This window comes from Hyla sarda, unplaced genomic scaffold, assembly GCF_029499605.1.
Source record: "Hyla sarda isolate aHylSar1 unplaced genomic scaffold, aHylSar1.hap1 scaffold_91, whole genome shotgun sequence".
In the NCBI taxonomy this organism is placed as follows: domain Eukaryota; kingdom Metazoa; phylum Chordata; class Amphibia; order Anura; family Hylidae; genus Hyla; species Hyla sarda.
Window position 1 is genome coordinate 557,110 of NW_026610938.1, and position 13,668 is coordinate 570,777.

The following is a 13,668-nucleotide window of genomic DNA, read 5'->3' on the forward strand; positions in this document are numbered from 1 at the left end:
CTTCCCGTGGGTGTTGGTTTGATACCGTTTGGGGACAGCCAAGGAGGCATCTGCAGGCAACAAAGGTAGGTGTGTGCTTGTGTGTGTGTTTCCTATGCAGATCCTAAGCCCAGTGTCACATGCAAGTAGGAGGAGTAAGAAGGGTTCCTGGCAAATCCGGGTTATGGATTGCATTTAAAAAGGCCCCGTGGGAGTGCAATGGGCCCCTGTCTTGCTGCTTAGCAATAATGGTATGGGTTTAGGTTCTGCTGTGTGTACTGGTGGTTGACTGCCCCCCAGCCCAGAGTGTGCATGGAAAATTGTCTGGCAGCCTCCCTGACAGCAAGCAGTGATAGTGCCCATGAAGGGCACCTTGTTGGGCCCGCCCCTTTCACGGTTATCGCTTCTCGGCCTTTTGGCTTCGATCCTGTGCGGTTTACCGGGCAGGGTAGGAGTCGGAAGGGGTGGTGATCGGGGCCCTCTTTTGCGGGGGGCCCTGGATTGTTACTGGGTTGCGATAGTGGGTATCTTAACCTGCAAAAATGAGCGGAGAGAGGACTCGAGGACTCGAGGATACGGTGCGGATTTACGTTCCTGGCGAACACCGGGGGACGATTGGATTGGATCAAGTTGTGCTGGAGATTCTTCGCAAGCTCCAGTACCTTCAGGTATGGCATGTAATCGCTATGCAAGACTTCCCTAGGCAAGGGATTTACGATATAACCTTTTATGATTCTGAGGTTTGCCAGAGGGTCTACATGGACTTAGAAGTGATGAAGAGGAGGAATGAGCCAGCTATAATGAGTAAGGTGAAAGTGGAGCCATTATTCATGAATATGTCTAAGGTTGTTATAGTCCATATGTACAACCCGAAGGTTTCGGATGAGATGGTGACCAATTTTTTGTACCGATATTGTGATGAAGTTAAATTTCTTGGAAGACTCAAGAACAGACATGGGTACTTTAATTGTAAAAGGAAATTTGTTGTAAAATTTAAAAAGGACGAAGGAATGGAAGAGGGAAGGAAGAGTATACCACAGGTATTTTCTATTGGAGGAGAAAGAGGTTTTTGTTTTTATGAAGGACAGTTGCAGTACTGTAGACGTTGTCACGCTTATGGACATGTACAGGAGTCTTGCCCTGAGCAAGGAGTATGCTGTAGGAATTGTGGGAAATCAGGTCACAACTCGGGTGAATGTACTGAGAAGAAAACGTGTGATATCTGTGGTAGTGAGGAGCATTTGGCTAGAGGATGCAGTTTATGGTATAGAAAGAAAATGAGCTATGCTGACGCAGCAGGAAATAGAAGAGAGGAAAGAGGAGAAAGGCCATTTCCACGTGTTTTTGGTGTGAATGCTGAGGTGACTCAGGTGATTGACGAGAACTCTGTAAAAGGGAGTGCAGCAGGTGTGACAGTGCAGCACATGAATACTCAGGAAAAATCTGGAAAAGGGGAGGAGGGTGACTCCACTGGTGTGCATTGTGAGGAGACTGGTGTTGGTGAAGAGTTTACTGAGGTCAGTAAGAAGAAAGCACGTAAAGGGAAAAAAGAGAAAGTGGTGGAGAGTGTGGAGACTGTGTGTAGGGAGGTTCCCCCATGTGAAGAAACAATTGAGGATTTTGAATGCCCAAACCCAGTGGTGGGGGAGGAGGAGGGGATGGAGTTTCAGGAGAATGAGAGTGAGAGATCCCTAACACCTGGGCAGAGGGTGATTAGTGGGGAGGAGAATGTAACATCTGAAGAGGAGGAGAAGGAGGAGGAGGAGGGGGAAGATGAAGATGAAGATGCAAATGGAGGCTTTCAAGGTAAAAGTAAAAGGTGTAAGAAAGGGAGTTGGTCAGGGGATCAGACGGATCCTGTGTATGGAGGTGAGAAAATGATGGACAGGGACTCTCAAGTGGGGTCGCCTGATTGCTATGGGATGCTGCTAAGGAAGGTTGAAGGTCAGAATACTAACTTCTAGTTAAAATGGATGTTAAGAAAAGGGATTGCCTTCTTTCCTTTTTAATGGCATTGGTTGTGGCTACTCTTAATGTTCGGAGTATAGGAACAACCATCAGAAGAGCAGCAGTTTTTGATTTTTTGGAGAATGTGAAGGGAGATATATTTTGTTTACAGGAGTGTGCAATTAAGTCTGCACCTTATGTAGATGAATGGAAGAGAGGGCAGTCTTTTTGGTCTACATGCACAGAGAATAAAAATGAAGGTGTGGGGATTTTATTGTGTAACAGGGACATTAAAGTTTTAAATTGCCAAGTTTTAGTACCAGGTCGTTGTATGGTTTTAAATTTTGAGTTTTTAGGCCAGAGAATGAGAGTTTTTAATGTATATGCGCCAGCAGAAAAACAGGCACGTGTGTTATTTTTAGAGTCTCTTAAACTTTTTATTCCTGGTCGTGATGGTACTATTATTGTTGGTGATTTTAACTGCATTAGATCCGTCAATGATCGTGAGAGCTCTGCTAAGGTTAGAACTGATATTACTTCAAATGTTTTAAACCAAATTATACAAGACTTACATTATTCTGATGTGGGACTGATGGTTAGCACTGATGAAAGATACACCTATATATCAGATAGTGGCCGCTGTAAATCCCGGATTGATTACATTCTTGTCTCTGAGGGGATTAAGGTGGTCCGGTGCAATCAAATGATGTCAACTTTCTCAGATCATAAGATGGTGTCGGCAGAAATAAGTATTGCAGAGTCCTTTCATTTTGGTAGAGGGCTCTGGAAATTAAATGTAAGTCTATTAGAAGATGAAGAAGTAATGGCCGGTTTTAAAGATTTTTTTTTATCTTGTACTTCTAAACAATCTGTTTTTAGTAATGTTTTAGCTTGGTGGGATTGGGCAAAAAGTGAGTTTGCTAAGTATTTTAAGTTCATTTGCATAAGGAGGGCACAAGAAAAGAGGAGGGGTTATGAAAGGCTTATCTCACGTTTAGAAACTCTCTTTAAGTTTAAACATGTTGGTGTGGAGGTGGAGGAGGAAATTGAGAAGGTGAAAATTGAGATGAAGAACAGGTTGTTGGAAAGAGGTAGAAATATTGTTTTTAAATCCAAAGTTCAACATTTGGAGGAAAATGAACAATGTACAAGATATTTCTTTAAAAAATGTTTTAATGCTGGGGGTGTTTTTAAGTCTGTTTTAACTCCTACAGGGGAAGTTGTTGGTGATGAGATGGTGAAGGAGATTGGCAGATTTTATGAAACACTTTTTAGTAATAAGAGCAGAGCCAGTGAGACGGAGATGAATGATTATTGTAATATTTTAGAGAATAATGTCCCTGAAGGAAAAAGTGCATTTTTAATTGAGGAAGTTTGTGAAGGGGAGATCAAGCAGGCTCTGGACAAGACAGCGAAAGGGAAGACACCGGGCTGTGATGGCCTCCCCTTTGAGTTTTATTCAGTTTTTTGGCATATTTTAAAGCAAGATTTTACACGGGTGGTGCAATATGTTTTTAACTCAGGTATTTTAGCGGAGTCTATGAAGAAAGGAGTTATTACCTTGATACATAAGAAAGGTGATGAAAGAGATTTGAAAAACTGGAGGCCGATCACATTATTGAATACAGATTATAAGATCATTGCAAAGATTGTGGCGAACAGGATGAGTGACATAGTTGAGCACCTTGTTGGAGAATACCAAGTTTGTGCAGTGCCAAATAGGAGAATAACTGATAATTTATTAGTTTTAAGAGACTCTATTTATTATAGTAATTTTAATAAGAATGCACTTTTTGTGGAATCCATTGATTTTGAAAAAGCTTATGACAGAGTTGCTCATGATTTTATGTTTATGGTTTTAAAGCATATGGGTATTCCTGAGAAGCTACTGTTTGTGATTAAAAGTTTTTATTATGGGGCAACAAGTCAGATTTTAGTCAATGGACATGTGGGGCCGGGTTTTAATATTTTATCAGGAGTACGACAGGGATGCCCACTCTCCCCAATTTTATTCATTTGTGTCATTGAGGCCTTGCTCAAAAATGTACAGAAGGACAAATGTGTGAGTGGTGTTTTTATCCCGGGAAGTAATGGAAGGAATTTGAAGGTTTTAAGTTACATGGATGATGTGGTTTTTACTTGCACTTCCCAAGCTGATCTTAATAGAGTGAATTTGCATGTAAAGATTTTTTGTTGTATTGCTGGTATGAAAGTCAATTGGGGGAAGTGCCAATTGAGTAATTTTGGAAAGCAAGGAAAAGTGGTGGTGGATGGCGTGGATGAGAAGGAAGATATTGAAGTGTTAGGGGTTGTTTTTGAAAAAAATCTAAAAGGAGGGAAAAGTTATGAGAAGTTGGAGGAGAAGATAGAGAAGAAATTATCTTTTTGGAAATTGAGAAACTTGTCCCTTAAAGGTAAAGTTCTGATTTTAAAGGCAGTAATTTTGCCACTACTATTATATACTGCAATGGTTTTCCCACCCGGCAAATTATGGACCAGAAGGATGACAAGGAAGTTGTTTATTTTTTTCTGGGGTTCAAAGATGGAAAAGATGAAGAGGGAGGAAGTGATGAAGAGCGTGAAGAAAGGCGGATATAATTTCCCGGATATTAATCTGTTTTTAAAGACTCATTACTTTCTTTTAATTTATAAAGTGTCTCAGTGCAATAATTGGGTGGCAGACATGAGCAGGTATTTGGCAGGATGGTTGTTTTCCAAATGGGGCTGGTGTGAGAAGGATCTGAGGAGACCAATAGCGCAAGTTATACCTACCTTCTATGTGGTTCTCGGGTCTTTCAGTGATCAATTTGGTTTGAGTTCCCTGGGAAAACCTGAGAAAAAGAAAATTGAAAATGAAATAAGAAAAAATGAGAGATTATATGAAGTACCATTCTGCACTACTGCTCAGTCTGTGAAGATCTGGAATCTTTTTAATGTTAGAGGATTATCGAATAGACAGAGAGATGTAAACTGGATGACTTTTCATGGCTGCCTCCCAACCAGAGCTTTCCTGAATGGACGAGGAATAAGAGTGAGCGAGAAATGTCCAAGAGAGGGTTGTGGAGGCAGGGAGGATACAGTGCACTTATTTTGGAACTGTTTTTATGCAAGAGAATTTTTTATGCTTCTACAGAGGTTTTTTTCTGCAATCACGGGATATGTTGATTTTAATTTTGAGAAGATTTTTATTGGTCAGGATTTTAGCAAGAGAGAGGACACACGTGAAAGCTGGATTGTATTTTCTGTTTTTAAAGAAGTTTTATGGGATTCTAGAAACCTGCTTGTTTTTAAAAATGTGTATATTTCTCCAAGGGAGTTGAAGAGACTTTTTTTTGGAAGGTTGTTTATTATTTTTCTATTTGACAAGAAGAGAATGGGAGAGGAAGAGGCTGAAAAGATTTGGAGATACAAGGAATGGAGAAAGTTGTAAGTATCCTGATCAAGGTTTTGAATTTGTGCTTCTCTTATAGTTTTCTTATTGAGATATTTTTCCGCATGATGTTTTTTCAGACTTTGTTTAGAAGTGATGAGTTTTGGTAGGTGACCTGATGATCGCTTGAACAATAGTCTGTAACTGAGGAAAAAAAAAAAAAAAAAAAAAAAAAAAAAAAAAAATCTGTTCTTATCAGTTTAATATCTGATACGTCCCCTATCTGGGGACCATATATTAAATGGATTTTTGAGAACGGGGGCCGATTTCGAAGCTTGCTTCCGTCGCCCTATGCATTGACCCGATATGGCAGTATCTTCGGGTACAGTGCACCACCCCCTTACAGGGTTAAAAAGAAAGATTCCTACTTTCATTGCTACCTGCTTGCTGGCTAGCCAGCTAGCCAGCCCTGTGGGCCTTGCTGCTGCTGCAGCCAAAAAACAAAAGGTGGTGCTGCTGCTGCTTCTGCTGCTTCTGCTTCTGCTTGTGTCTGGCCGCTGTTGGAGCGTCCAGGCACAGGACTTCTGCTGCTGCTGACTAAATGGCCTCCTTAATTGGATCATTTGAGTAGCCAGCACACCTGTGCAGGGTAGGGCATGACATGATAGGCAGCTGCCTTGATAGCGGGTGGGTGCTGAATGTTCCTAATTGACAAAATAAGATTAATGCTTATGAAGAAATATAAAATCTCATCCCTTCCCCAATATCGCGCCACACCCCTACCCCTTAATTCCCTGGTTGAACTTGATGGACATATGTCTTTTTTCGACCGTACTAACTATGTAACTATGTAACATAACATGGGGGGGGGGGGGGGTCTCCTGGCTGTTCACACAGGTGTGTCATTGCTGTACATTGACCATGCATTGCTTCTGTGGTATTGCAAAGGCAAAGACAAATGCTTCCAGCCATCCATTGCACTAATGGATTGGTCATCAGCTGGCTGTCTATGTCCCGCATCAATATAGACCAAAGTACAGAGGGTTAGGCTATGCTATTGTGCACCTACCTGATGCATCAGAAGGTGCGAGGCCCTTGCTAAATTCTGTGCACAGACTTTGAGATCTATACTTTAGACTGTATCTAAACCTGCTCCAACATGGACTGACATTCTGGCCTACTTTCAGCCGATGCGACTTGTCTGTCGCTGAACAGTCGCTTTTTATGTATTCAGCACCTATGTATAATGTTGTAAAAATGCTCTAGAAGCTAAAGTCGCAGAAATGTCACACATATTTGGCCTGCAACTTTCTGTGCGACAAATTCAGACAGGAAAAATCAGTATAAATCCTTAGAAAATTATCCCCCAGTGTCTCCATCTGCTGGCGGTATTGAATAAGCATTGCTGCACTGATGGGGTATGCATTAGACGAAAAAAAAGAAGAAAAAGAAGAATAATACGCCCAGAAAAGAGGCGAAAAGGAGAAAAACGTAAAAAAACGTGAAAAAAAAGTAAGAGGAAGAGAAGGGAAAAAAAGGTGGAAATGGGTTTAAAAGTGATTTCGGCGGAGAATATATATATATATATATATATATATATATATATATATATACGCGCACACACACACATATATATAAACGTATTCTCCGTTGAGATATTGCAGCCGCTGCTGTGTCCAGGCCCAGGAGCCTTAGCACTGTGCTGTGATGTCACTCAATACCACTGACATCACTAGGTGTAAACAACATCTCTCCTTTGCTGTGTATGTGACTATGGAGCTGTTTGGTGATGTCGTCTATTATGGCCTTCATAGAAGCAACAGGAGATTGTTGCATCCATCTAGAACCCTCAGAACTACAGTGCTATGATGTCACTCACTTCCACAGGCCTTGCAGAGTGTAAACAACAACAACCCAGCTTTGTTGTGTATGTAACCATAGGGATTTGTGATGTCACCTAGAACCTTCACAGCAGCGACAGCTTTATGAGGAGCATCAGCACTGCTCTGCCTGAGCAGAACCATCACCGCCATAGGTTGTCAAATAACCCGGGTTTAACCCACACAGGTAAGTCCAATGGGGTGCAGGCATGTCCTCTATGCTTACAGCTTCCCGTGGGTGTTGGTTTGATACCGTTTGGGGACAGCCAAGGAGGCATCTGCAGGCAACAAAGGTAGGTGTGTGCTTGTGTGTGTGTTTCCTATGCAGATCCTAAGCCCAGTGTCACATGCAAGTAGGAGGAGTAAGAAGGGTTCCTGGCAAATCCGGGTTATGGATTGCATTTAAAAAGGCCCCGTGGGAGTGCAATGGGCCCCTGTCTTGCTGCTTAGCAATAATGGTATGGGTTTAGGTTCTGCTGTGTGTACTGGTGGTTGACTGCCCCCCAGCCCAGAGTGTGCATGGAAAATTGTCTGGCAGCCTCCCTGACAGCAAGCAGTGATAGTGCCCATGAAGGGCACCTTGTTGGGCCCGCCCCTTTCACGGTTATCGCTTCTCGGCCTTTTGGCTAAGATCACGTGTGGATTTCTGTGCGTGGTTTGGGTTGAAAGGAGTGGTGATCGGGGCCCTCTTTACGGGGGGCCCTGGATTGTTGCTGAGCCGCGATCGTGGGTTTTACCTGCAAAAATGAGCGAGAAGGCGCGTGGACTTGAGGACACGGTGCGGATCTACGTTCCTGGCGAGCACCGGGGGACGATCGGACTTGACCAAATCGTTGTGGAGATTCTTCGCAAGCTTGATTACCTACAGGTATGGAATGTATTGGCTATACAGGATTTTCCTAGGCAAGGAATTTATGATATTACTTTTTGTGGTTCTGAGATTTGCCAGAGAGTCTATATGGATCTTGAAGAAATGAAGAGGAAAAGTGAGCCTGCTATAATGAAGAAGATTAAAGTGGAACCGTTATTTATGAATACAACAAAGGTAGTAATTGTCCACATGTATAATCCTAAGGTTTCTGATGAAATGGTTACAAACTTTTTGTTCCGGTATTGCGAGGAAGTGAAATTTATAGGAAGACTTAAGAACAAGTTTGGGTACTTTAATTGTAAGAGAAAGTTTATTGTAAAATTTAAAAAAGATGAAGGAATGCAAGATGGAAGGAAGAGCATACCACAGGTGTTTTCTATCGGAGGAGAGAGAGGTTTCTGCTTTTATGAAGGCCAGTTGCAATATTGTAGAAAGTGCCATGCCTATGGCCATGTGCAGGATTATTGCCCTGAGAAAGGAGAATGTTGCAGAAATTGTGGGAAAACTGGTCATGAAGCAAGTATTTGTACAGAGAAGAAGACATGTGATATCTGTGGAAGTGAGGAACATTTGGCAAGAGGCTGTGATATGTGGTATAAAAAGAAGAGAAGTTATGCTGATGCAGCTGGGAATAGAGGAGAACAAAGAGAAAAAGGGGGAGGGAGGTTTGTTCCTGGAGTTGGTGAGAGTGTGAGTGTGAGTGTTAATGTGGCACAGGTGGCTGAGGAAAGTTCTGTGATAGTGGAGCACATTAGCACTCAGGAGAGGTCAGGGGAGGAGGGTGTTTCCACTGCTGTGACTGGTGAGGAGACAGGTGTGGGAGGTGAATTTACCTTGGTGAAAAAGAAAAAAGCAAAAAAAGTGAAAGTGGTGGAGAAAATTGAGACAGTGTATGGTGATGTTCTTTCTAGTGAAGAGGCTATGGATGATATTGAATGTCCAAACCCAATTGTGGGGGAGGAGGAGGGAATGGAAGTTGTTGGGTCATCTCAGAGATCTCTAACACCTGGTCAGAGAGTTTCTCGCAGTAAGGAAGAAGAGGAGGAGGAAGATGAGGATGTGCAGGTTGTGAATAAAAGGTGTAAGACAGGGAGCTGGTCTGAGGATCAGGAAGCCCTTGTTCTTTGTAGTGATAATGAAATAGACAGGGACTCTAACATAGGGTCGCCTGATTGTTTTGCAAGTTTACATAGGAAAGTTGAAGGCCAAAATGTTAATTTCTAAGTTAAGATGGATTTTAAAGCATTTGGTTTTCTTTTCCTAGTTATTATGACTTTGGTTGTAACAACTATTAATGTAAGAAGTATTGAGTCTGAAATTAGGAGAGCTGCAATTTTTGATATTCTTGAGAATGTTAGAAGTGATGTGATATGTTTACAGGAGTGTGCAATAAAGTCAGCACCTTATGCAAATGAGTGGAAGTGTGGGCAGTCCTTCTGGTCCACATGTGCAGAAAACAAAAATGAAGGTGTTGGGATTTTATTGCGAAACAGGGACACTAAAGTTTTAAATTGCCAAACTTTAGTACCTGGTCGTTGTATGGTTTTAATTTTTGAGGTTTTGGGCCAGAGGATGAGAATTTTTAATGTGTATGCTCCAGCAGAAAAACAAGCACGTTTGTCTTTTTTAGAGTCCCTTAAGTTTTTTATCCCTGGTCGTGAAGATACTATTATTGTTGGCGATTTTAACTGCATTAGATCCGTCAATGATCGTGAGAGCTCTGCTGAGGTTAGAACTGATATTACTTCCAATGTTTTAAATCAAATTATTCAAGACTTGCATTTTACTGATGTTGGACTGATGGTTAGCACTGATGAAAGATATACGTACATATCAGATAGTGGCCGCTGTAAATCCCGGATCGATTACATCCTGGTCTCTGATGGGATTAAGGTGGTCCGGTGCAATCAAATGATGTCAACTTTCTCAGACCACAAGATGGTGTCGGCTGAGATAAGTGTCACAGAGTCCCTTCATTTTGGGAGGGGGCTCTGGAAATTAAATGTAAGTCTATTGGAAGATGAGGAAGTAATGGCTGGTTTTAATCATGTGTTTTTATCCTGTGTTTCTAAACAACCTGATTTTAGTAATGTCTTAGTGTGGTGGGAATGGGCTAAAGGAGAGTTTTCTAATTTCTTTAAGATGTTTTGCATAAAGAGAGCACAAGAGAAGAGGAGGAGTGATGAAAGGCTTGTATCCCGGTTAGAGACTCTCTATAAGTTTAAACGTGTTGGTGTGGAGGTGGAGGATGAGATTGTTAAGGTGAAGGGGGAGATGAAAAAAAGGTTGTTGGAAAAGGGAAGGAATATTGTATATAAGTCTAAAGTGCAGCACCTAGAAGAAAATGAGCAGTGTACACGGTATTTCTTTAAAAAATGTTTTAATGCTAAAGGTGTTTTTAAATCTGTTTTTACCCCTACGGGGGAAGTTTTTGGAGTGGAGATGGTGAAGGAGATTGGCAGATTTTATGAGACACTCTTTAGTAATAAGAGCAGAGCCAGTGAGACGGAGATGAATGATTATTGTAATATTTTGGAGAATAATGTTCCTGTTGAAAAAGTAGATTTTTTGATTGATGATGTTAGTGAAGGGGAGATCAAGCAGGCCCTGGATAAGATGGCCAAAGGGAAGACACCAGGCTGTGATGGTCTCCCCGCTGAGTTTTATTCCGCGTTCTGGAATATTTTAAGTAAAGAGTTTACACGGGTGGTGCAATATGTTTTTAACTCAGGTGTTTTAGCTGAATCTATGAAGAAAGGGGTCATAACATTAATTCATAAAAAAGGTGATGGCAGAGATCTTAAAAATTGGAGACCTATAACTTTATTAAATTGTGACTACAAGATAATTGCTAAGATTGTGGCTAATAGACTGAGTGATGTAGTGGACCACCTTGTGGGAGAATACCAAGTTTGTGCAGTACCGAAAAGAAAAATAACAGATAATTTATTGCTTTTAAGAGACTCTATTTATTACAGTAACTTTAACAAGAATGCACTGTTTGTTGAGTCCATAGATTTCGAAAAGGCTTATGATAAGGTTGCACATGATTTTATGTTCATTGCTTTAAAACACTTAGGTATTCCAGAAAAGTTATTATCTGTTATTATGAGTTTTTATCATGGGGTGACAAGTCAGATTTTAGTAAATGGGCATGTGGGGCCTGCTTTTAATGTCTTGTCTGGAGTCAGACAGGGATGCCCACTCTCCCCAATTCTGTTTATATGCGTTATAGAGGGCCTGTTGAAGAATGTGCAGAAAGATAAATGTGTGAGTGGTGTTTTTATTCCAGGTAGTGATGGTAGTAAGTTAAAGGTTTTAAGTTATATGGACGATGTGGTTTTTACTTGTACATCCCAAGCAGATCTCAACAGAGTAAATTTGCATGTGAGGATTTTTTGTTGTGTGGCTGGGATGAATGTGAACTGGGGGAAGTGCCAATTATGCAGTTTTGGGAACCAAGAGAATATAGTAGTGGATGGTGTTAAGGAAAAAGAAGACATTGAAGTGCTAGGAGTGATATTTGATAAAGACCTCAAAGGAAAGAAAAGTTATGAGACTTTGGACAGTAAAATTGAGAAGAAGCTATCCTTCTGGAGGTTAAGGAACTTGTCACTTAAAGGGAAAGTTCTTATCATTAAGTCTGTAATCCTACCGCTTCTCTTGTATACGGCTATGGTGCTTCCTCCAGGGAAGTTATGGACTAGGAGAGTCACAAGGAAGCTTTTTGTGTTCTTCTGGGGGTCTAAGATGGAGAAAATGAGAAGAGAAGAAGTGATGAAGAGTATGAATTTGGGCGGATATAACTTTCCAAACATTGATCTGTTTTTAAAGGTGCACTATTTTCTTTTAATTTTTAAATTGATACAGTGCAATAATAGGGCGGCAGACATGAGTAAATACCTTGCAGGATGGTTGTTTTCCAAATGGGGCTGGTGTGAGAGGGATTTGAGGAGACCCATAGCACATGTGATACCTACCTTCTATGTGCTCCTCAGGTCTTTCAATGATCAATTTGGTTTGAGCTCTTTAGGTGAACCTGATAAAAAGAAAATAGAACAAGAAATAAGGAAAAATGAGAGATTATATGAAGTACCATTCTGCACTAATGCTCAGTCTGTGAAGATTTGGAAGTTTTTTAAAGTTATTGGACTATCAAACAGACAAAAAGACGTTAGTTGGATGTCCTTTCATGGCTGCCTCCCAACCCAATCTTTTTTAAATGGAAGAGGTTTGAGAATAAGTGACAGATGCCCAAGAGAGGGTTGTGGAGGTAGAGAAGACTTAGTGCACCTTTATTGGGACTGTTTTTATGCAAAAGAATTTTTTATGTTTTTAAAGAAGTTTTTAATCCAACTCACTGGATATAACAGTTTTTCTTTTGAGAAAGTTTTTATTGGTCAAGATCTTAGTAAAAAGGAAGATACACGTACTAATTGGATTCTTTTTTCTGTTTTTAAAGAGGTTTTATGGGACTCACGCAATTTGCTTGTTTTTAAAAATGTTGTTATTTCTCCGAGGGAATTGAAAAGATTGTTTTTAGGAAGGATTTTTACTATCTTTCTACTGGACAAAAAGAGAATTGGTGAAGAAGAAGCGGAGAAAATCTGGATGCATACACGATGGAAAAATTTATAAGAAGTACGTAAAGGAGAAAGCTGTAAGTTTTTGACCAATTTCTGTGATTGTTTTTGACATGTTTTTTTGTTTTGTTGTTTGGTCACTTTTTCTTGGCACTCGGTTCCCTTAGTTAGTTTTTTCCGTATGATGTTTTTTCAGATATTGTTTTAAGTGACGAGTCTTGGTAGGTGACCTGATGATCGTCCAAACAATAGTCTGTAACTGAGGAAAAAAAAAAAAAAAAAAAAAAAAAAAAAAAATCTGTTCTTATCAGTTTAATATCTGATACGTCCCCTATCTGGGGACCATATATTAAATGGATTTTTGAGAACGGGGGCCGATTTCGAAGCTTGCTTCCGTCGCCCTATGCATTGACCCGATATGGCAGTATCTTCGGGTACAGTGCACCACCCCCTTACAGGGTTAAAAAGAAAGATTCCTACTTTCATTGCTACCTGCTTGCTGGCTAGCCAGCTAGCCAGCCCTGTGGGCCTTGCTGCTGCTGCAGCCAAAAAACAAAAGGTGGTGCTGCTGCTGCTTCTGCTGCTTCTGCTTCTGCTTGTGTCTGGCCGCTGTTGGAGCGTCCAGGCACAGGACTTCTGCTGCTGCTGACTAAATGGCCTCCTTAATTGGATCATTTGAGTAGCCAGCACACCTGTGCAGGTAGGGCATGACATGATAGGCAGCTGCCTTGATAGCGGGTGGGTGCTGAATGTTCCTAATTGACAAAATAAGATTAATGCTTATGAAGAAATATAAAATCTCATCCCTTCCCCAATATCGCGCCACACCCCTACCCCTTAATTCCCTGGTTGAACTTGATGGACATATGTCTTTTTTCGACCGTACTAACTATGTAACTATGTAACATAACATGGGGGGGGGGGGGGTCTCCTGGCTGTTCACACAGGTGTGTCATTGCTGTACATTGACCATGCATTGCTTCTGTGGTATTGCAAAGGCAAAGACAAATGCTTCCAGCCATCCATTGCACTAATGGA

The 13,668-nt window shown here is 41.1% G+C and overlaps 2 pseudogenes; both read left to right on the plus strand.

The window, feature by feature from the left end:
* The first annotated feature begins 5,477 nt into the window (after nt 1-5,477).
* On the plus strand, nt 5,478-5,694 carry LOC130349285 (U2 spliceosomal RNA; annotated as a pseudogene).
* A 7,184-nt stretch (nt 5,695-12,878) lies between these two features.
* LOC130349295 (U2 spliceosomal RNA) lies at nt 12,879-13,080 on the plus strand (annotated as a pseudogene).
* Nucleotides 13,081-13,668: the final 588 nt, after the last annotated feature.